The sequence below is a fragment of the Macaca fascicularis genome, chromosome 6, assembly GCF_037993035.2.
Source record: "Macaca fascicularis isolate 582-1 chromosome 6, T2T-MFA8v1.1".
Taxonomy (NCBI): domain Eukaryota; kingdom Metazoa; phylum Chordata; class Mammalia; order Primates; family Cercopithecidae; genus Macaca; species Macaca fascicularis.
Window position 1 is genome coordinate 107813096 of NC_088380.1, and position 22994 is coordinate 107836089.

A 22994-nucleotide genomic window follows, 5' to 3' on the forward strand; every position below is an offset into this window, starting at 1 on the left:
TGTGGTTTTGATTTGCATTTCTCTGATGGCCAGTGATGACGAGCTTTTTTTCATGTATCTGTTGGCTGTATGAATGTCTTCTTTTGAGAAATGTCTGCTCATATCCTTTGCCCACTTTTGGATGGGGTTGTGCGTTTTTTTCTTGTAAATTTGTTTGAGTTCTTTGTAGGTTCTGGATATTAGCCCTTTGTCAGATGAGTAGATTGCAAAAATTTTCTCCCATTCTGTAGGTTGCCTGTTCACTCTGATGGTAATTTCTTTTGCTGTGCAGAAGCTCTTTAGTTTAATTAGATCCCATTTGTCAATTTTGGCTTTTGTTGTAATTGCTTTTGGTGTTTTACACATGTATTGCCTAGGTTTTCTTCTAGGGTTTTTATGGTTTCACATCTAACATTTAAGTCTTTAGTCCATCTTGAATTAATTTTTGTATAAGGTGTAAGGAAGGGATCCAGTTTCAGCTTTCTACTTATGGTTAGCTAGTCAGTTTTCCCAGCACCATTTATTAAATAGGGAATCCTTTCCCCATTTCTTGTTTTTGTCAGGGTTGTCAAAGATCAGATGGTTGTAGAGGTGTGGTATTATTCTGAGGGCTTTGATCTGTTCCATTGGTCTATATCTCTGTTTTGGTACCAGTACTATGCTGTTTTGGTTACTGTAGCCTTGTAGTATAGTTTGAAGTCAGGTAGCGTGATGCCTCCAGCTTTGTTCTTTTGGCTTAGGATATTTTTGGCAATGTAGGCTCTTTTTTGGTTCCATATGACCTTTAAAGTAGTTTTTTCCAATTCTGTGAAGAAAGTCGTTGGTAGCTTGATGAGGATGGCATTGAATCTATAAATTACCTTGCACAAGACAGGGATACCCTCTCTCACCACTCCTATTCAACATAGTGTTGGAAGTTCTGGCCAGGGCAATCAGGCAAGGGAAAGAAATAAAAGGTATTCAATTAGGAAAAGAAGAAGTCAAATTGTCTGTGTTTGCAGATGACATGATTGTATATTTAGAAAACCCCATCATCTCAGCCCAAAATCTCCTTAAGCTGATAAGCAACTTCAGCAAAGTCTGAGGATACAAAATCAATGTGCAAAAATCACAACCATAACACACAGAGAGCCAAATCATGAGTGAACAACCATTCACAATTGCTTCAAAGAGAATAAAATACCTAGGAATCCAACTTACAAGGGATGTGAAGGATCTCTTTAAGGAGAACTACAAACCACTGATCAATGAAATAAAAGAGGACACAAAGAAATGGAAGAACATTCCATGCTCATGGATGGGAAGAATCAACATTGTGAAAATGGCCATACTGCCCAAGGTAATTTATAGATTCAAAGCTTTTGCCTTTTCACAGTGGCCATCCAGGTTCAATTCCTGGCTTAAGGAATGATTTCTTTCTGGTTTGATATCTGTGTGACCTTTACAATTTATTGATAGTCTTCCCCTCTACGAACTCTCTTGAATTTTCCTTTCTCTGAGCACCTGGGAGGTTACCTTTGGTAAAGTTCAAAAGCCAGAAATGCTGTTTGGCATGGTTAAAGTCAGGTAATAAGAGATTTAAAAGGATTTTTAAAAGAGAACTATGGTTAAAAGTCAGCTTAATTAAAAGTGGATATCCTTGATATACAAATATTTAAAAGGCCTTTATGTTTTTTCCCTTCTTGAATTTTGTTAGGAAAACATAATTTTTTCTTCTCAGTCCACTTAACTATTTTTATCAATTTTTCTCTTGCTAGTCTTCATGCACACATGAGAGGACCTAAGATAACTTCTGATAGACTAGGACTCCTTGGGAAAAACAGAGGAGGCACCATAGAACCTGTCTACAAACAAACAAACAAACAAACAAAAACCACTCTGTTCTCCTCATGAAACCCCAGGAATTAAAAGCAGATAGATCCCTTTAAAAATCTAAGGCTTTTTCTGTTTTGCATTGTGTTATCTGATGGTTTTGTGAAGTAATCAAAATTCACATTAAGGGAGCTTTGATGTGTAATAACTAGATTGGAAATGTACTTTTAGTGATGGCTGATGGCAATTATGGGGAAATACTTAACTGTTTGCATGTTTGGATTAGAGAAGCATGCTCTTGCCCCATGCACATTATAGAAATGTCCCCACTCCACACCGAGGGAGAAGACTCCCATGGGAATGGGCTGATTCCCTCTTTTTGAGATCCAGGATCTGGTACAAAAATGGGACCTTTGATTTTTAGAGATCTGTTTTGCCTTCCAGCTGTGCCTGCTTGTTAGGCCCTAGTAACTGAATGTTTTCCTAGTTATTTCTTCCCTGGACTGCACCCTAAGGTCAGTAATCCAATTAAGAAACTTAGAAACTGGTAAATGAAATATCTTACAACTACTGGATCTTCTTCTGTCTGTCTGTATATTTATATGTGTATTGTGTGTGTGAGCTCTAATTAACTGGCTTAAAGAAAAATAAGTGCTTAAATCAAATATATTGAAAGACAAATTAAAACTGTAATGTTCTATAGCTTACATAACTTTAGTAATCTTTGGAAAATTAAAATAGTTTTAAAGATTATTAGCAAAATAAAAACATTTGGTCTAAATTATGCAGGTGAGATACTAGGTTTGCTAAATGCTTTAAGGTCATAAACTGCTTCTTTGACTTTTAAAAATTGTTCAATTTATTCTGGAGCATTAGATTCTAAAGAAAGCCTGGGGACATGTGGAATTAGCCATGTGCCCTAGCTATGCAAAGAAGGTTATAAATAAAAGAGATGTTATGTAAGAGAGGATCTTCTATGGCAAATTCATGTCCTAAAGTAAAATAACTGGTTGTTTAAAAAAAGGGATGTTTAGGACAAGTCAGAAAGTCCAAGCATGTCATGTCTATGGAAGTCATAAGATAATTCATGAAAGGAAATGTATGCACTAAAAGTAAAAGTTGCTCAGAGTTACCATTGTAACATGTAATTGAGACTACTGAAAACATAATTTTTACATGCAAGGTGTGTGGGGAAAGTGTGTGTCTATAAATTTGTTCTGACCCTGAGACATCCCTGGAGTCTCTCTGAATCTGCTGTGACTCTGGGGACTGTCCAATTAGCAAATAATTAATTGTTTAAATAAACTTTTTAAAATTTAATTTGGCTCAAGTTTTTCTTTTGACATATCCTTGCTAACATTTTTCCCCTTTTGGTAATGGTCATTCTAACCTGTGTTAAGTGATATCTCACAGTGGTTTCCATATGCATTTCCATGACAATTAGTGATGCTGAGCATTTTTTTTTTCATATATTTGTTTGTCATTTGAATGTCTTCTCTTGAGAAATGTCTATTCAGGAAAGTGGAGGGGGGGGCAGCTTATTGGTAGCAAGTGTCCTAAAGGAACATTCTGGGGGTGATGGAAATGTTCTCTATCTTGACTATGGTGGCATTTACATGCCTTTATATATTTCTCAAAAGTAATTAAATTGATAACATAAATTAAGTAAATTATACCTCAATGAAGCAGGTTAAAAAAAAGAAAACATGCCATTCTTTAATGAGTAACTAGGGGACTGAAGGGGAAGACATCTCTGAGAAAACAATATTTAAGTTAACTATATACTAAAATGTTTGTGCATAAATACAGCAAGATAGTGCAAATGCTAAACCTATTTTTATCTCCACATCAAAAATAATAGTAGTACTTCTCCAGCCTCATTTAAACTCTTTAGAAAGAACACATGCAGCAAAGATCACGAGAAAGCAAATCCCCAGAGAAAAGAGTAAAAAGTAGAAATGAGTGAGTCACCTTGCAGGAAGAAAGGGAAGGTCAGCATCTCTGGTGTGGGCCTAGGGAGAAGGTGCATCAGATGAAATCAGGAGAGCAGACACAGTTCAGATCACCAAAGCTTCATAATTCAGAACAAAATCTTCAATTTTTATTTTAATTGTGAAGGTGGAGAGGGGTTATAAACTCGACTGAGTTATATAATTTGTGTTTCAAAAACATCATTGCATTAGTGACAGCAGATTGTGTGAAAGCAATGGTATAAACATGGAGAGCCATGGGGAGACAATCGTATTAGACCAAGAAAGATGTGATAAAATTGTTGGATAAAAGTAGTAGTGGTGGTTAATTGTTTAGGAGTTGAATTAATAGGACTTAATGATAGATTGCATGTGGAAAGCAAGATAAATTAAAGATACTGCCAAACTTTTTGTGTTGAGTGACTGGGTAGACACATTTGCTAATTGCTGAGCTGAGAACACAAGGAGTGGGAAAGGGCTTTAAGGGAAAGGGGTAGAGTTAAGACCTTAGACCTGAGCACTTACCCTCTGATGTAGGAAATCATGCCACTTTAGGTCAGAAGAAAATCCTCTTTATGGATAGCATTTTGTTTTGTTTTTTCTGTAACTTAGATATGTCCTTGCTCTCAATTTACATTGCCCTGTCCCCCATTTCTCTTATTGCCACTTATATACAGAAATAACCAGTGACAGAAATTATTCAAAATACATAATTTATTTTATAATTTAACACTTTTATCTCAATAAAAGGAAGGCAAAATAATTACAAGGAAAAGGACAAAATGAATATCTAGAAATCCCCACAGGATAAACTTGAATGCCTATTTTAAAGATTCTTAACCTGAAAATGTCCAAAAGACATTTTAAAAATATATGGTAAAACTAAAGAGAAAGAAAAGAGTTAATTCATCTCTTCCTGATAAACCGTTGTTAATACTATACATTTAACTAATATATATTACAATGTAATATATACCCTGTATATGTGTAACCACTACATATTACAATGTGTGTCCTTAAATTCAACAAAGATAATACAAATCCTAGAGAAAAAAAAAATTCTATTGCCACCCCCAGGGAAAGAATCATGTCATTCCTCCTGTACATATATGGTGCATAATATGTACTCAATTTGTATTGATCTTAACTATATCCTTTATTAACATCATTACTGTCATTATCAGCATGATCAAAACAAATATTTACTGAGTACTTAAAGATTTAAGTCACTGATTTTAAACTCTGTAAAAGTTTCATTAGATTATGCAGATAGACGTGAATACATTTCAAGAGAAGAAGGGACTATTCTAGCTTCAAACTTACTGCTTCGCTCTCCCTGTGGCCACAAGAACTCACTTTAGTATTTAGAAATCATTGCTCTAGAACAGGATGACATTATTTTTTTTTTTCTGGAAAAGTCCAGGGGTAAGATTTTAAACTTTGTAAGCTATATAATTTCTGTGGCAACTACTCAAATGCATTGTAGCACAAAAGTCGCCATGGGAAATTCATAAAAAATATAACTGAGCTATTTTATGAACTACTTGCAAACCACCAATCTACCCTTTATCTTTATGAGATACATTTTTAAGCTCCTTAATATGACTGAAAACATGAAATATTTGTCTTTCTATGCTTGACTTATTTCATTTGGCAAAATGACCTCCAGTTCTATCTTTGTTACTGCAAATGACAGGATTTTATTCGTTTTTATAGCTGAATAATATTCGATTGCGTATACATACCAATTTTCTTAATCCATTCATGCATTGATGGGCACTAAGGTTGATTCCATACTCTGGCTATTGTGAATAGTGTTTTAATAAACATGGGAATGCAGATATCCCTTTGATATATTGATTTCATTTCTTTTTTTATATACTAAGTAGTGAATTTGCTGGATAACATGATAGTTCTACTTTTATTGTTTTGAGGAACCGCCGTACTGTTTTCCATAGTGGCTGTACTAATTGACATACCTACCTACAGTGTTCAAGGGTTTCCCTTTCTCCACATTCTCACCAGCATTCGTTATTCCTTGTATTTTTTTTTTTCATAATGACCATTTAAACTGGCGTGAGGTGATATCTCATTGTAGTTTTCATTTTCATTTCTCCGATGATAGTAATTTTGAGCATTCTTTCACATAACTGTTGGTCATTTATATATCTTCTTTGGTGAAATGTCTTCAGATCTTTAGCCCATTTTTCAATTAAATTATCTGTTCATTTTTCACTAATGATCTGTCTTAGCTCCTTATATACTATGGTTATTAATCCTTTATCAGACAGATAGTTTGGAAAAAATTCTCCCAGTCTGTGGGTTGTCTTTTTACATTGTTGATTGTTTCATTTGCTGTGCAGAAGTTTTTTTTAACTTGATGCGATCTCATTTGCCTATTTTTGCTTTATTGCCTGTGCTTTTGGGGTGTATTCAAAAACTATTTGCCAAGACTAATGTCGTAAAACATTTTCCCAATGTTATGTTGTAGTATTTTCATAATTCCAGGACTTAGATTTAAGTCTTCAACACAAAATCAGATTGCCTGGCTGAACTTAGTCTGTAGGTTGTAGTTTGCCAATCCCTGCTCTAAGACAAGAATTTCATTTTTATCTAAATCTTGGCCAACCTGGCTTCTTCAATCTTGAAGTTGATGTAATGTAGAGTGACTAGAAAATTGCATGAAAATATTGGCCTTTCAGCAACACTCAGTAATCTTGTAGATTCTCACTCTCATTTAATATAGCAAGAGCAATGAAGAACATTCAGCAATAAAATGTCTAATTAAATTAAAATGTTTTAATAATCCTTCACATGTGATCAGTTTATCTCATTCTTGAAAATTGAGTATTGAAGACAAAACAAAAAAAATAAGTATGAGTGTATGAATATATGAGAGATACATCAGCAGGTGAGAAATGGCTTAAGATTACTTTTTTTTTTTTACATTTATGACTGGGGTTTGAGTACTTTGGAACAAATATAAATATATCTATGTGTGTGTGTGTGTATATATATATATCACAGCTTATTGTATATAATATAGACGTTTTTTTCTTTCTTGACCACAAGGACTGGGGACTAAAGCTTGGTTATAGGTACAGGACAGAGACATCCACAAAAGGAGGCAAAGGGCTGATAGACATTAAAACAGTGTTTCTCAACCTTGGCACTATTGACATTTGGGGTCAGATAATTCTTTATTGTGCATGTTTATGTGGTGCATTATAGAATATTTGGCAGCATTTCTCACCTCTGTCCATTAAATGCCAGTAGCACTATCCACTTCTGACAACAAATTACATCCACACATATTGCCAGTTTTCATCTAGGACACAATACTGCTGCTGATAGAGAATCAATGGGCTAAAATAATTTTAAAAAGACCTAACTCTTGACACTTTTCCTCCACCTCAAGCAGAAATTATACTTAGACTTTCTTGTTCTTTGCAATCATAATATACTTTCCCTTGGCCTAAAAGATAAACAAAATGTATGTACAAATGATACATTTGGTTTTGTTTATTTGTGTTTTAGAGATGTGGTCTCACTATGTTGCCGAGGCTGGCCTTGAATTCCAGGGCTTAAGTGAGCCTCCCACTTCAGCCTCACAAGTAGCTGCAACTACAGGCATATACCACTGCCCTGACTAATTTTTCTTAATTATTTTATTTTAACGTTTGTGGAAAATATTTTAAAAAGAAAATTATAAGAGTAAATATGTTAAATTATTACCAAAATGCCTCCATTTGCTTCTGATTGTTTCTTTGGACCATTCACATCACACCATTTATTAAAAATCAAAGGTGGATGTGTCTATTGTGCATTTACTTTCTGACTACTTTGGACACCTACTTTATCAAATTGGAAGAGTGTATTTGGTAGTTCAATTTTTAACTTTTTGAGGAAACTCCAAAATAAAGTATGTAATTGGATTATTTGTAACTCAAAGAATAAATGCTCAAGGGGATGGATACTCCACTCTCCATGATGTGCTTATTTCACACTGCATGCCTATAGCAAAACATCTCATGTACCCCATAAATATATACACCTACTATGTACACACAAACATTTTAAAATAAAATTTTATAAAAGATTGCATTTGGTAAAATTCCATTTTCAAAACAAAGCACAATGGGGAAATTATACTTGAAACCACCAAAAGGTTTAAAACAGCTCTGTTTAGGTAATTGCTGTGAAGATCTGTCACAAATTTATATTTATATTGCTTAAATCACTGTTAGACCTGAATACAAATCTTATAGATATTTAATCAAATATTTTTAAAAAGACACTTGCTTCTCATAAAAAAAGATGTATCCAGTGTATTGTGTGAGAATATAATGTTTTTAACAGGAAAGGAGGTCTCATTCTATGTAATCTGGAGTAAAGTATCATATAAAACCTTTTGTTGCATACAACACTAACATTACTATAGATTTTCAAAGTTCTGAACATTTTAATGAATTTTGAACTATTAAGTTCCTCATATATCTCTATAAAAATTCTATGCAATTACTTATATTTATGAAATATTTAAAATGTATTAGTATTAAGGACAAATGAAAGAGTATGAAATAAAGGTTGATAATTGAAGATTTCACTAATTTAAATATTGGCCCTAAACTCAGTTAAAATGTTGTTCAGAATTCAATAGTGAGTCAGATTTTCTGGGAAATGTTTGAGCAATAGACAGCTCTCTGATACGTGGGTGCACATGGCCATCATCCATGCCAGAAAGATTTAATATTCCCAATTTGCTTTTCACTATCAGAATTCATCTTTACTCAAGAAATTTAAAACACTTTATGATATAATACCTAGCATATACCACAAACATACAAGCTGTGCTGAACAAGGTAGAAGCTGCACTTACTATATACAACATTCAATATAATACAAATCATGTATTGTTCTTTTGAGCAAGGTATTTTAGTGTATACAAACATAACTGAAATATACTCTACCTTAAGCCACATAACTGAAATACACTCTACCTTAAGCCGCTTGCTAGGCATAATGGTCAAAATCAAGATACAGTCACACACAGTTTTATTACACTGAAGTATATATTATATCCATATTATGTATTAGAGACACATAATACCATGAAAGGCACAAAGGGCAGAAAAAGTGTTATCCAAGGAGACACAGATGTTTCACCCTACAGGTGTCTTTCTATAGGATATCAAAAATCCTGACATTAAAGGCTGAAAAGAAGCATGAACACATGTTGTTAAAAATACAAAAATAGAGACAAATTGATTGTCCATTAGAAAAACAGTTAAAGAAATTACCATACAGCTATTAAAACGTTGATGAATGTGTGAACTAACTAACATGAGAAGATTGGCACCTGACAGAGTGTTAAGGAGGAAGACTACAGATAGCATAACAGCATTGGAACCAATCCTGTTTTTATAATTGCATGTTGTACATGAGAAAGTGTGCATGGAAAAAGGGATACAACTCTATATACCAAAACTAGATTTTAAAAAAAGTTATTTGAAATCTGTGTTCAAACAATTGGAACAGGACAAAAGGAGCAGAAAGTTGACTGTGGATAAATCCAGTTCTTAGAGAAATTGTTATTTTTTTCCATGTTCTCTAATCTCTCCCCTCTTGTTCCTTTCCCTCAGCTGGTTTTTACATGTTCCCCTTTCCTCAAAAAGAGGGGGCTTCATATTCATATTTCTCTTTACAGAATATCTCACCCCTCTCCTCTTTTTGAAAACCTTGCTTCTGAGAAATTACCCAATAAATAAACAAGGCGGAAATGTTAAAAACAAAAACAAAAACAACTCTGACATGTTTAAACAAGAGGCAGAAATATGCACTTGAATCAAAACAACCAAATGGGTTTACTATAGTTAGAGTGTAGCTGTGTGAGTGGGTGCAATTTTAGCAGGCCAAAAAACTGGAATAGCTAATGACTATTTAAAACCAAATGGTTGAAAGCTTCAAACATCATGCTAATGAGCATGAGATCTCTCTGCAGGAAATGAAAAGTAGAACAGGTCTCTGCACAGTCCATATCAAACGCCACAATAGGTGTTCACTCTTACCAATCCACTTTTAGGAATAGATAAGGAAATACTAGCAGAAAGATTTAATGAAATTCATAATCTTAGGCATACTGTTTATAGTGATGAGAAATTATAAATAATTTATTAGCTTACCATTAGGAAAAACTTCAATAAATTGTAGTCCATCCAGCTAATTGAATATTATGCTACTAGTATAAAAACATATTTTAAGTTAAATAAACATAATTTTCAAATGGAGAGATTGTGGTTCCTCTTAACTAGGTAACAACAAAAAATGGGGAGAGACTGTTTTGGAAGAGTAACTAATGCAATGAAACATATTTACAAGACATTGAAATCTAAATTAAATAAAATATACACAATGATTTCTATTTTGTAAATTATATGCATTAATGTGACTGTTAAATATTATATTGCATATTATATATATAATATATATATGCAATAGAATAGTAATGGTAATTCTCTCCAGTATGTAGGATTATGAGTAAGTATTAACTTAATTTTTAGATTTGTCTACATTTCCTATATCTTATATAATGAATATATAATACTTTTGTAAGAAAAAAACCTAATGAAATTATTTGTTAAAGAGAGTTTCTCAGAAGTTGAATGAAATAATTGATATGAATTATTAAGAAGATGTCTAGGGTAACAACAGGAAATCGAGGTCTCAAAGATGATGTTAAAATTTGAAGTATAAGATGTAGGCATGTTGGTGATGTCATTATCTGGGACTGACAAAAAATGAGAACATTTTGAAGAAAATAATTATTTTGGTTTGGTTAATTAATTGGGTTCCAGGTAGAAATTTTATATGGAAATGTCAGTAATGAACTAAAGATGCTGCTTCAGAGCTTAATACAGAATGAGTTTTGCTGGAAAGTGCTTGAGTAATAGACAGCTTGCAGATGCATGGGTGTACAGACTGAGTTATGCCAAAGCTTGTTTTAGTAAACTCGATCTGTTACTCTCATTTAAAATCTTTATTACTTTTGTGGAAAGCACTGAAATGTGATCATCCTAAATACAATTGTTGGAAATTTGATTTACAAAATCCAAAATAATATTTGAAAATCTCTGCTGCTTTAAGTATTTTAATCAGTAAACTCAAGTGAAAGTGATGTCTTCTAATCTCAGAGGTTTCATAATCAAAATGTACTACATTTTTAGCACAAAAGTGAACCAATTCACTACACCTAGGGAAAAATGAAAGTCTTATATATCACAGGTATCTTATAACTTCTTTATTAATTAAATACTGTGACATGTTCCTATCTTTTTACAATTAAATATTATTAAAATAGCAATTAATTTTAAGACAAAATATTTTAACTCTTGTATATTTTAAAAGTTTACGTTTTAAAATATCAATATTTATTATAGTATTAGCATTATATATCTTGACTAGTACAAACAGCATTCTAATTCAAAGCCGAACAATCAATAATAATCCTATTTACTTTATAAAACAGATCTAAGGAAGAGAAAAGAATAGGATGAGAAAGAAACAAGAGTACTAGAGTCTGTAAAAATTCAATTTATATATTAACTAAAATACCACTGCCCATCATCTGTTGTATAAATTATGGCCTACAGTTATCAAGGGAACAGTTATTGTCTTGACACTTCTTAATTGACTGTTTTTAATAATCAATAACTGTTCTGCATGCTAAGTTGTATTGGCACATCAAAGGAAATATGTTGTGAGTTTTAAGGAAGAATTGTGCTTTTGTTCTGCATCAAATTCTGCAGATTGCTCCTCTTATTTGTCCAATGTCATTGATGAAATTATCACCAGCTGTCTTGTTACTCAGAAATAGAAAATTCAACAATTTTTACTCCTCTCACCATCCATGTTGACTGCTAAGAAACATTACTTTTGTTCTGTCTTTCTCAACTCAGAATTTATTTTTTCTTTCTGTTTCCTATGCTAATTTCTTCCCAAAATTTTAATTTCTAAGTATTGAATTATCAGAGAATCTGTTCTTGGATAGACTTTGTCTTCATTAACTGCTTTGGTTATACCTGGTTTATTGGTTTTAAACGTAATTGATTTGCTGCTGCTTATAAAATTATGTGTTTATTTTATTCTGTACATTGAAAAGCCACTCATGAACCTGCTAGCTTACTTGGCACCTCCACTGGGTGTTGCATAGGCAATTCACATGTCGCATATTTTCAATGAAATATTTTATGCCACACTCCCCATCCCCCAAATTCTCATTATATGCTGATGTTGTTGCTCATCTCAATAATTGGCAACTCCCTTCCATGAGACATTCCAAGGAAAATCACTGAAGGCATTTTTCCCTTGTCTCCACATCTAACTCCTCAGCAGCATTTTAAGAAATAATAGTGTTAAATCTCAATATTACTGTGGAATGTCAATGGCCTAAATGCTCCATTTAAAAAATAGAGAACGGCAGAATAGATTTTAAAAAACATCAAGTAACTATCTGCTGTCTGTAAGAGACTCAACTAACACATAAGGATTCATATAACACCAGGTTAAAGGATAAAAAAAACTATATTCCATGTAAATATAAATCAAAGCAAACAGGAGTCACTGTTCTTCAATCAGACAAAACAGACCTTAAAGCTTTAAAGGAAAAAAGACAGAGAAGGCATTACATAATGATAAAAGGACCAGTCCAACAAGAAGATATTACAATTGGAAACTCATATGCACCTAACACTGGAAATCCCAGGTTTATAAAAACAATTGCTTGTAGACTTAAGAGATGAAATAGCAACACAATAGTAGTGGGGAACTTCGATAATCCACTGACAGCACTGGACAGATCATCAAGACATAAAGTCAACAAAGAAAAACAATGGACTAAACTATACCCTATAACGAATGGATTTAACACATATTTATAGATCCTTCTCATAAACTGCTGAATATACATTATTCTCATCAGCACGTGGAACATTCTCCAAGATAGACCATATGATAGGCCATGAAACAAGTTTCAACAAATTTAAGAAAATCAACATTGTATCAAGTATATTCTCAGGTCACAGTGGAGTAAAACTGGAAATCACTCCAAAAGGAACCCTCAAAAATATATAAATACATGGAAATTAAATAATCTGTTCTTGATTACTTTTGCATTAGTGATGAAATCAAGATGGAAATTTAAAATTCTTTAAAATGAACAATAATAGTGACACAAGTTATCAAAACTGCTTAAATATATCAAAAGCAGTGCTAAGAGGAAAGTTCATAACATTAAATGTCTAAATCAAAAAGTTTGAAAAGCACAAATTGACAACCTAATGTCACACCTCAAGGAACTAGAGAAACCAGAACAAACTACCTAAAGTCAGAAGAATAAAAGAAATAACAAAAATCAGAGCAGAACTAAATTAAATAGAAGCAAAGAAAATACAAAAAGTAAATGAAACAAAGAGCTTTTTATTTGAAAAGACAAACAAAATTGATAGACCATTAGTGAAATTAACCAGGAAAGGAAGAGAGACCATCCAAAAATGTTCGATTATAAATGAAACTGGAAATATTACATCCAATACCACAAAAATACACAAGGTCATTCAAGGGGACTATGAACACCATTACATGTACCAAGTATAAAATCTAGAGGAAATGGATAAATTCCTGGAAATATACTACCCTCCTAGATTAAATCAGGAAGAAACAGAAACTCTGACCAGACCAATAACAAGCAGTGAGATTAAATCAGTAATTAAAACAAAATGCCAACAAACAAAGTCCAGGACCAGATGGATTCAGAAGAATTGGTGCCAATCCTACTGACACTATTCCAAAAAACACAGAGAGGAAATTCTCCCTAAATCATTTTATGAAGTTAGTATCACCCTAATACCAAAAGCAGGAAAGGGTGTAATGAAAAAAAAGAAAAGACCAGTATCCCTGATAAGCACAAATGCACAAATCCTCAACAAAATACTAGCAAACTGAATCCAACAGTAGAGCAAAAAAAAATAAAAATAAAAAAAATATCGTGATACATTACATAAACAAAATTAAAACAAAACCTATATGATCATTTCACTAGATACAGAAAAAGCATTTGATAAAATACAGCATCACTTTATGATAAAAACCCTCAACAAAACAGGCATAGAAGGGACTTACCTCAAAGTAAAAACAAAAAACAAACAAACAAAAAAAAAACAAATATGACAAGCCCACATCCAACATCATACTGAATGGAGGAAAGTTAAAAGAATTCCGTCTGGGAACTGGAATAAGAGAATGCCCACTGTGTTCACCACTTCTATTCAACATAGTACTGGAAGTCCTAGCCACAGCAATCAGGCAAGATAAATAAATAAATGACATCCAAATTGGAAAAGAGGAAATAAAACAGTCCATTTTCACTGATGATAGAATTGAATACCTAGAAAACCCTAAAGATTCATCCAAAAGGATCCTAGATTTGATAAACAAATTCAGTAAACTCTCAGGTTAAAAAATCAATATACACAAATCAGTAGCACTGCTATACACCAACATCAACCAAGTTGAGAATCAAATCAAGAACTCAATCTCTTTTACAATAGCTGGAAAAAAAAAAATACCCAGGAGCATATTTAACCAAAGAGGCAAAAGACCTCTACAAGGAAAACTACAAAACATAGCTGAAAGAAATCATAGATGACACAAACAAATAAAAACACATCCCATACTTATGGATGAGAAGAATAAATATTGTGAAAATGATCAAACTGCCCAAAGCAATATGCAGATTCTTAACCAAGGAATATACTTAATCAAGGAGGTGAAAGATCTTTACAAGGAAAACTACAAAACACTGCTGAAAGAAAACATTAATGACAAAAACAAATGAAAACTCATCTCGACCGGGGTGCGGTGGCTCACACCTGTAATCCCAGCACTTTGGGAGGCCGAGGCGGGTGGATCACGAGGTCATGAGATCGAGACCATCCTGGCTAACACGGTGAAACCCTGTCTCTACTAAAAATACATTTTAAAAAATGAGCCAGGCGTGGTGGTGGGGGCCTGTAGTCCCAGCTACATGGGAGGCTGAGGCAGGAGAATGGTGTGAACCCGGGAAGCAGAGCTTGCAGTGAGTGGAGATCATGCCACTGCCCTCCAGCCTGGGTGACAAAGCAAGACTCCGTCTCAAAAAAAAAAAAAAAGAAAACTCATCCCATGACCGTGGATGAGAATAATAAATATTGTGAAAACAATCAAACTGCCCAAAGCAATCTACAGATTCAATGCAATTCCTGTCAAAATATCATCATTTTTCACAGAACTACAAAAAAAATCCTAGAATTCATATGAAACCAAAAGAGTGTCTGCATAGCCAAAGCAATATTAAGCATAAAGAACATATCTGGAGGCATCACACCGGATTTTAAAGTATGCTACAAGGCTATGCTTACCAAAACAGCATGTTACTGGTATAGAATAGGTTCTTAGAATAGAGCCTTATAGCCAACTGATCTTCAACAAAGCATACAAAAACAAAAATTGGGAAAGTGAGAGATTAAGCTGGCTGGGCTTCTGGGTCAGGTGGGGACTTGAAGAACTTTTCTGTCTAGTTGAAGTATGGTAAACTCACCATCAATCAGCATTCTGTGTCTAGCTAAAGGTTTGTGAATGCACCAATCAACACTCTGTCAAAATGGACCAATCAGCTCTCTATAAAATGGACCAATCAGCTCTCTGTAAATGGGCCAGATAAGGTAATAAAAGCAGGCCACTGGAGCCAGCAGTGGCAATCCACTGGGGTCCCCTTTGCTCCTGTGAACGTTTTTCTTTCCCGTTTCCCAATAAATCTTGCTGCTGCTCAGTCTTTGGGTCCACACCAACTTTATGAGCTGTAACACTCACCAGGAAGGTCTGCAGCTTCACTCCTGAAGTCAGCGAGACCATGAACCCACCAGGAGGAATGAAAAACTCCAGAGGCGCCCTGCCTTTATGAACTGTAACACTCACTGCAAAGGTCTGCAACTTCACTCCTGAAGTCAGCGACATGAAGTCAGAAGTGGTGAATACAATGGGCATTCTCTTATTCCAGTTCTCAGAGGGAATTCTTTTAACTTTCCTTCATTCAGTATGATGTTGGATGTGGGCTTGTAATGTTTGTCTTTTTTCTTTTCACTTTGAGGTAAGTCCTTTCTATGCCTGTTTTGTTGAGGGTTTTTATCATAAAGAGATGCTGTATTTTATCAAATGCTTTTTCTGTGTCTAGTGAGATGATCATATAGGTTTTAATTTTGTTTATGTAACGTATCATGATATATTATCTTTTTGCTCTTCACTCCTGAAGTCACGAACCCATCAGGAGGAACGAACAACTCTGGACGTGCTGCTACCTTTATCAACTGTAACACCCACCGTGAAGGTCTGCAGCTTCACTCCTGAAGTGAGCAAGGCCACAAACCCACCGGAAGGAAGAAACTCTGGACATGTCCAAACATCAGAAGGAACAAACTGTGGATACACCGTCTTTAAGAATCGTAACACTCACCGAGAGGGTCTGCTGCTTCATTCTTGACGTCAGCAATACCGAGAACCCACCAATTCCGGACACAAAAGGACATCCTACTCAATAAATGATGCACAGAAAACTGGCAAGCCACATGTAGTAGAATGAAACTGGATCCCCCTCTCAGCTTATACAAAAATCAACTCAAGATGAATAAAAGACTTAAATCTAAGACCTGAAACCATAAACATTCTGGAAAATAACACTGTAAAATATCTTGTGGGCATAGACAAAAAATTCATGACTAAGATTCCAAAAGCAAATGCAACAAAAACAAAAAGAAATAAATGAGACCCAATTAAACCAAAAAGCTTCTGCACAGTAAAATAAATAATTGCCAGAGTAGACAGACAACTGACAGAGTCGAGAAAATATTCACAAACTATTCATTGTTCAAAGGACTAGTATACAGAATATACGAAGAGCTTAAACAAATCAGTAAGCAAAAAGCAAATAATCCCATCAAAAAGTGAGCAAAGGACACGGATAGACATTTCTCAAAAGATGTACAAACAGTCAACAAACACATAAAAATGCTCAAAATCACTAATCATCAGGAATGCAAATTTAAACCACTATTAAATACCACCTTATGCTTGCAAAAATTGCCATAATAAAAAAGTCAAGAAACAAGAGATGCTGGTGTGGATGTGGTGAAAAGGGAGCACTGTAAAAGTGGAAACTGCTGGTAAGAATGTAAATTAGTACAACCTCTATGGAAAACAGTATGGCAATTCCTTAAAGAACTAAAACTAGATCTACCATTCATTCCAGCAATCTCACTACTGGGTATCTACCCAAAAGAAAATAAGTCATTATATGAAAAAGACACATGGACATGAATGTTTATAGCAGCATACTTTGCAGTTGCAAGGATATGGATTCAACCCAGTGTTCATCAACAAAGGAATGGATGAAGAAAATGTGGTATGGAATACTACTCAGTTATAGAAAGAAAAAAAAAACAAAAACTAGTGTCTTCTACAGCAACTTGGATGGAGCTGGAGTCCGTTATACTGAGTGAAGTAACTCAGGAATGGAAAAACAAATATTGTGTTCTCATTACAAGTGGAAGCTAAGCTATGAGGCTACAAAAGGATACAGAGTGATATAATGGACTTTGGGAAATGGCTGTGGGGATTGGCAGTGTACATATTGGATACGGTATATACTGTTAATTTGAAAGGTGCACTAAAACCTCAGAATTCATCACTGAAGAACTCATCCATTTTTATCCAAAAAACACATGTACCCCAAAAACTATAGAAATAACAACCCAATCATTTGCCACAGGTTTCCACTTTAACCATTCTCATGTGAGCCAGCATCATCTCTAGCGTGAAGTATTTCAATATTCTTATAACATGTCGCCCTACTTCCTTCCTTGGACTTCTGTATGCTATTCTCTACTCAGATATAATAGAAATACTTTCAAAAAGATATCTAATTTAAAATATTGACACTTGCCCCACATTTTCCATTGGCTTTCCATCTCGTGCAGAAAAATTAAAGTTAATTACTGTGTAAGCTGGTCTCCTGTAACTTCCCTAACTTTGTGACCTTCTTCTGCACCCTCCTACTCACCTAGCTCTAGCAACACTGACCCCCTGTTGTTCTGCAATTAAGCTTGAAAGGTCCTATTTTCCAGCTTTTACTCCTGTGTTTGAAATGTGCTTTCTCCCGTAGTCACATGATCCCATCCCTCACTTCTTTAAGGTCACTACTCAAAGTAGCCTCATCAGGAGTAGCCTAAACCCTATTTGGTATTTAGTTTTTGTTTTAGTATATAATATGAGTCTCCTCCTATAAATATGCAGTCAATTAACTGTTTGATGCCTACATTTTTCTAACAAGACTGTGAACTCTATTTGTATAGGGTCTTTTTGAAGAGTTGTTACTATATGTATCTCACTTCCAGAACTGAGATATGTGCTTAACAAGTATTTTCCAGTGGGTAAATAATTGAACTAATTTTCTCAATATTAAATATATGGACGATCCCCTAGTTTCTTGCATAATACACTTTTTGAAGAAAAAGATATATGAAATTAATTTATCCAAAAGTAAAATAAAAGAAAAACCTTTTTCAATACCAAGAACTTAAATGCTTTTGGAATTCATCAAATATACTGCTTTTTAGACATCAGCAGGTAAATTATATTTTAAATATGCATTTATATCACTAATTTTTATTTTTCAACAAATATAATATTCAGAACAGGGTTAAAATGCCACTACTTTTCATGGATACTGCTCTATTTTAATATTTTCAACTACAGCACTTTTCTCAAATATCAGCTGTTACTTTCTTTTCTATTATTTTACTAAATAAGAGAGAAATGCAAAGAAAAATTCAAGTGTATGTTGAATACATTTCAATACATTCACACAAAGACAAATATGTTGATGCTATTGGAGTAGAATTCTTTCTCATAAGCCATCTCATTGTGTAATCACTTTTAATTTTCATAGGTTGATGTAGAAAAGATCAAATTTGATTTCTAAAGGACAGATCTTTAGTAGCAGGGTGTGAGAATGTTGGCTGTAAACAAGTTGAAGGTAATGTTTGTATAAAACTGGGGCAATACAGCTGACTGAGGCCTCTCAAAGATCTAAGTCAATAAAATAAAAATTTTGTTAAGAGTGCATAACAATAAGTGACGTTCCTCTACCCCTACTGAGTCACTGTATTCACAATAGACCAAAATTTAGAGTTTTTAGTAAAAAACTTACATGCTCCTGCTATATGATGCCTGATACACATCATGTACGAGAAAAAGATTATGATAAAGCGTATATTTTTGGGTTTCTGATTGTCTTAGTGCATTATTTAGATTCCATTTTCATTGGTAGTTCAAGCTGATTGACACAATTCAGACTTACTTTTGCTTCATCATTGAACAGAAACTTCATTCAAAGACATCCACTTCCTCAGCTTTACCTCCTTAATCTTCTTGCAATGAGGAGCATGAAAAATCTTTTGCCTTTATACTTATTTTTGTAGGGCGCAGATAATAGGAATTTGTCTAGCACTGACTTTTTTAGCCTTGGGCTACCCGCTACCAACTTATAACTATTCCTTCCATTAGTGTGTCGGTTTCTTTCCATCTCATGGAAAAGACCCAGATGAGGGCTGCAGAGGATGTGTTTCCTTTGAAGCTGAAACACCTACAGCAGTTAAAATGTGGGAAAAATATTGTCTTGGCAGGACTAAAGTACTATTTCAAGTTCAATGTTAAATAAAGGTTCTCTGTAGCTGGAAGTTTTAATATAATTAGCTGTAGCTCAACTTATGTTATATTATAATAAAAATGTTATTTTTCAAGGCAGAAAAAATCAATCAGAGTCATTCCTCTGGAGACTGCATACAAAACATTAATATTTCACCAGCTATGTTGTATACATCTCTCTTTTTTTTTAGTATTCTTCCACATAAAAGTAAAACCTTACCAAACAAGTTCATATATTTTAGATATAAATAACTGACCTCAGAATATTCCATAGGATGGAATTTTTATTTTTTAATAGTTTAAGCACAATAAAACTTAAATCCACTAGTAAACCAATTTATTTGCTGATCAATATTTAACATTTATAATTTTTAAAATTTGGGTAATTCATTTGATGTTTTATTAAAAGATTCTATAATAAATGACTTGAAAAATATAAAATTCTCTTAATAACAATATAATGTATGTGTGTATGTTATTTTTTGTTTTGCTTTGTTTTCTCTGAATATAGACAGGGTCTTGCTATATTGCCCAGGCTGATCTTGAACTCCTGGCCTCAAGCAGTCCTCCAGCCTTGGCCTCTCAAAGTATTAGAATTAAAGGGGTGAGTCACCATGCCCAACTGAACTTTTTTTTTTTCATATGACTTCAGTAACAGTGTAATCGTAAGAGTCATTGGAATGTTTACTTGACAATATTAACACAATCAAAGCAAGATCAGTAAGATCAAAACAACACAAAACAAGGACAAAGATATGAAGTTGTAAATATCAGTAATTTAAAGGGGTTAGTGAGGACTTTTATTTGTAAACCAATAGCACAACTCTACTTGAATGAGTGTATGAAAAGAAAGTTTGTTTCTCTGTTTAATTAAGAAGTCCAAGCATAACTGGGCTGTACTTCATTTTTAGACAAGTTATTATCAATTTCTAGAGGAAGTTGGCTGTAGCCAACTTTTTATATACTATTTTTATCTTATTTATATCCTATTTTCCAACAATCCATGTGGAAAATATATTTTGCTTTACCAAAAGTTTCAGTGCAATGATGAGTCTGATAACAGGTGGCCCAAACTAGATCATGCACTGTATTAGTAAGTTTTCATGCTGCTAGTAAAGACAAACTCGAGACTGGACAATTTAAAAAAGAAAGAGGTTTATTGGACTTACAGTTCCACATGGCTTGTGAGGCACCGCAATCACAGTGGATGACAAGGAAGAGCAAGTCATGTCTCACGTGGATGGCAGCAGGCAAAGAGAGAACTTGTGCAGTGGAACTCCCCCTTATAAAGCCATCAGATCTCATGAGACTTATTCATTATCACAAGAACAGCATGCGGAAGATATGCCACTATTATTCAATTACTTCCTACTAGGTCCCTCCAACAACGTGAGAATTCAAATTGAGATTTTGGTGGGGATACAGCCAAATTATATCATGCACCTATTCATGAACCAGGGCAACAAGCATAAGCCATTGGCACAGATCTGGCTCTTGATCCCAAACTTGGAGGTGAAGTTGGAGTCAATGTCATTTCTACAAGCAACACTGGACTCTGAGTGGGGAGGATGCTTTTTCTGAACTCTGATAGGTTTTTTGTCAAAGGTGAAAAGGAAACTGAGTAGGAAGAGAAAAGCAGACATCCAGTACTATGAAAATTGTTCTATCATTGGTCTAAGTTTAGCGAATACATGATTAATTTACTCTTTGTTTTTAATCAGTTTACAAATGATATGACTTCGACTCCTTCCCACCATCTGTTGCTTGCTATTTGGGACACCTGAATGGCAGCTAGCTTTGTACACTAACATAGGCCATTCTGTAAGAAAGGCATGAGAGAAAGGGTGAGAGAGGTATACTTCCTTATTATTCTGTTTACATTCTTATCTTGTCTTAATTATAGTGATTTTAAAAATATTTTTTTCAAAGCATCATTATTAACTCATAGCAGTGCTACAGTACTATTTCCAAAGCTATTTCCAGCCCAAAGCAGTGGCTCACGTATGCAGTCCAAACGCTTTGGGTTGCCAAGGTGGGAGACCAATTGAGCCATGAGTTTGAAACTAGACTGGCCAACATAGGGAGACCCTGTCTTTGAAAAAAAAAAAAAAATCATTAAATTACCCAGGTATGGTGATCCACATGTAGGCTCAGCTCTTCAGGTGGCTGAGGTGGGAAGATCACTTGAGCTCAGGAGTAAAGGTTGTAGTGAGCTATGACCTCACCATTGCTCTCCAGCTGGGCTACAGAGCAAGACCTGGTCAGAAAAAAAAATTCTAACACTTCCAGAGCTAGCGTGACTGCTTTAAATTTGTTTTTGCCCACTCAGGAAAGAAAAAGAAAATTAGGCTTAATTTGTTTTTAATGAACAGAACCTCTAATGTAAACTCATCTGTGTATAATTACAAAAACCATTTTACTGCATTATTTTCTTATTATTTATAATCCTTTTTTGCTACTTTCTTAACAATATTGCAATTTCTGTTAACATTGAATCTTCCATAACAGTCAATCAATAACCTTTGGAGAATATTTTGTACAAAAAAAAAAATGCTTAGATTTGTTATCATGGAGCCATTCATTGTCTTGATCAAGTGTAGTTACAATGAACTTGGGAAATTAGACTATCAATAAATTCAATTACAGAAAAAATTAATATCAATATTTATATTTCATCAAGCCTTATGAAACTAGACAATGATGCAAACTTATCAATTAATTGGGGTATTAGAATTATATGTATTAAAAATTGGCCAATAATTTTTTAAAATAACACAAATCTCTTACTATAGTGATGAAAATCCTTCTTGTCTTATGTGTTGAACATACCATTGAATATTCAAATAAGAGGAAACCTGAGAAGTCATCTAGTTTAAACCCTTTTCTCTTATAAATATGTCACTTAAAGTGCATAGAGATTAAATGTCTGGCTTAAGGGTGACAGCTACAACCTAACATGAAAATAAAACAAAGATCTCAGGGTCATAGACCAGTGATCTTCCAACTATTTTATGATTTATGGACGTGTAATGCCCTAAGCCCAAATCAACTATAGTGTCTTTTGTTAAACTGTTATTATTTTTAATACTGGATCAATATACAATAATATCTAAACTTTATAACACTAAGAGGATAAAGAGATACACGTTGAAAGAGTTGAATAAAAGGATCAGGATAATGTTATCCTTTAGGGATATGTTTACTGTATAAGTCCTGCTCTTTGTTATTTAATATTTTTCATTTTATTATAATTTCAATGAAATGATAAGTACTATTTTCTTTGTTTTGGCTCCAAAAATTCAAGCTTAAGTCTACTTTTGTTGGAACCGAACTGTTGATTCCCTCCTGGGCAGGGGTCGCCGCGAAGGATCACTGACACGAGATTCACAGCAGAGAGTTATTTATTACTAGCGCGCTAGGGTCCCAAGCTCTAAGTTGGCC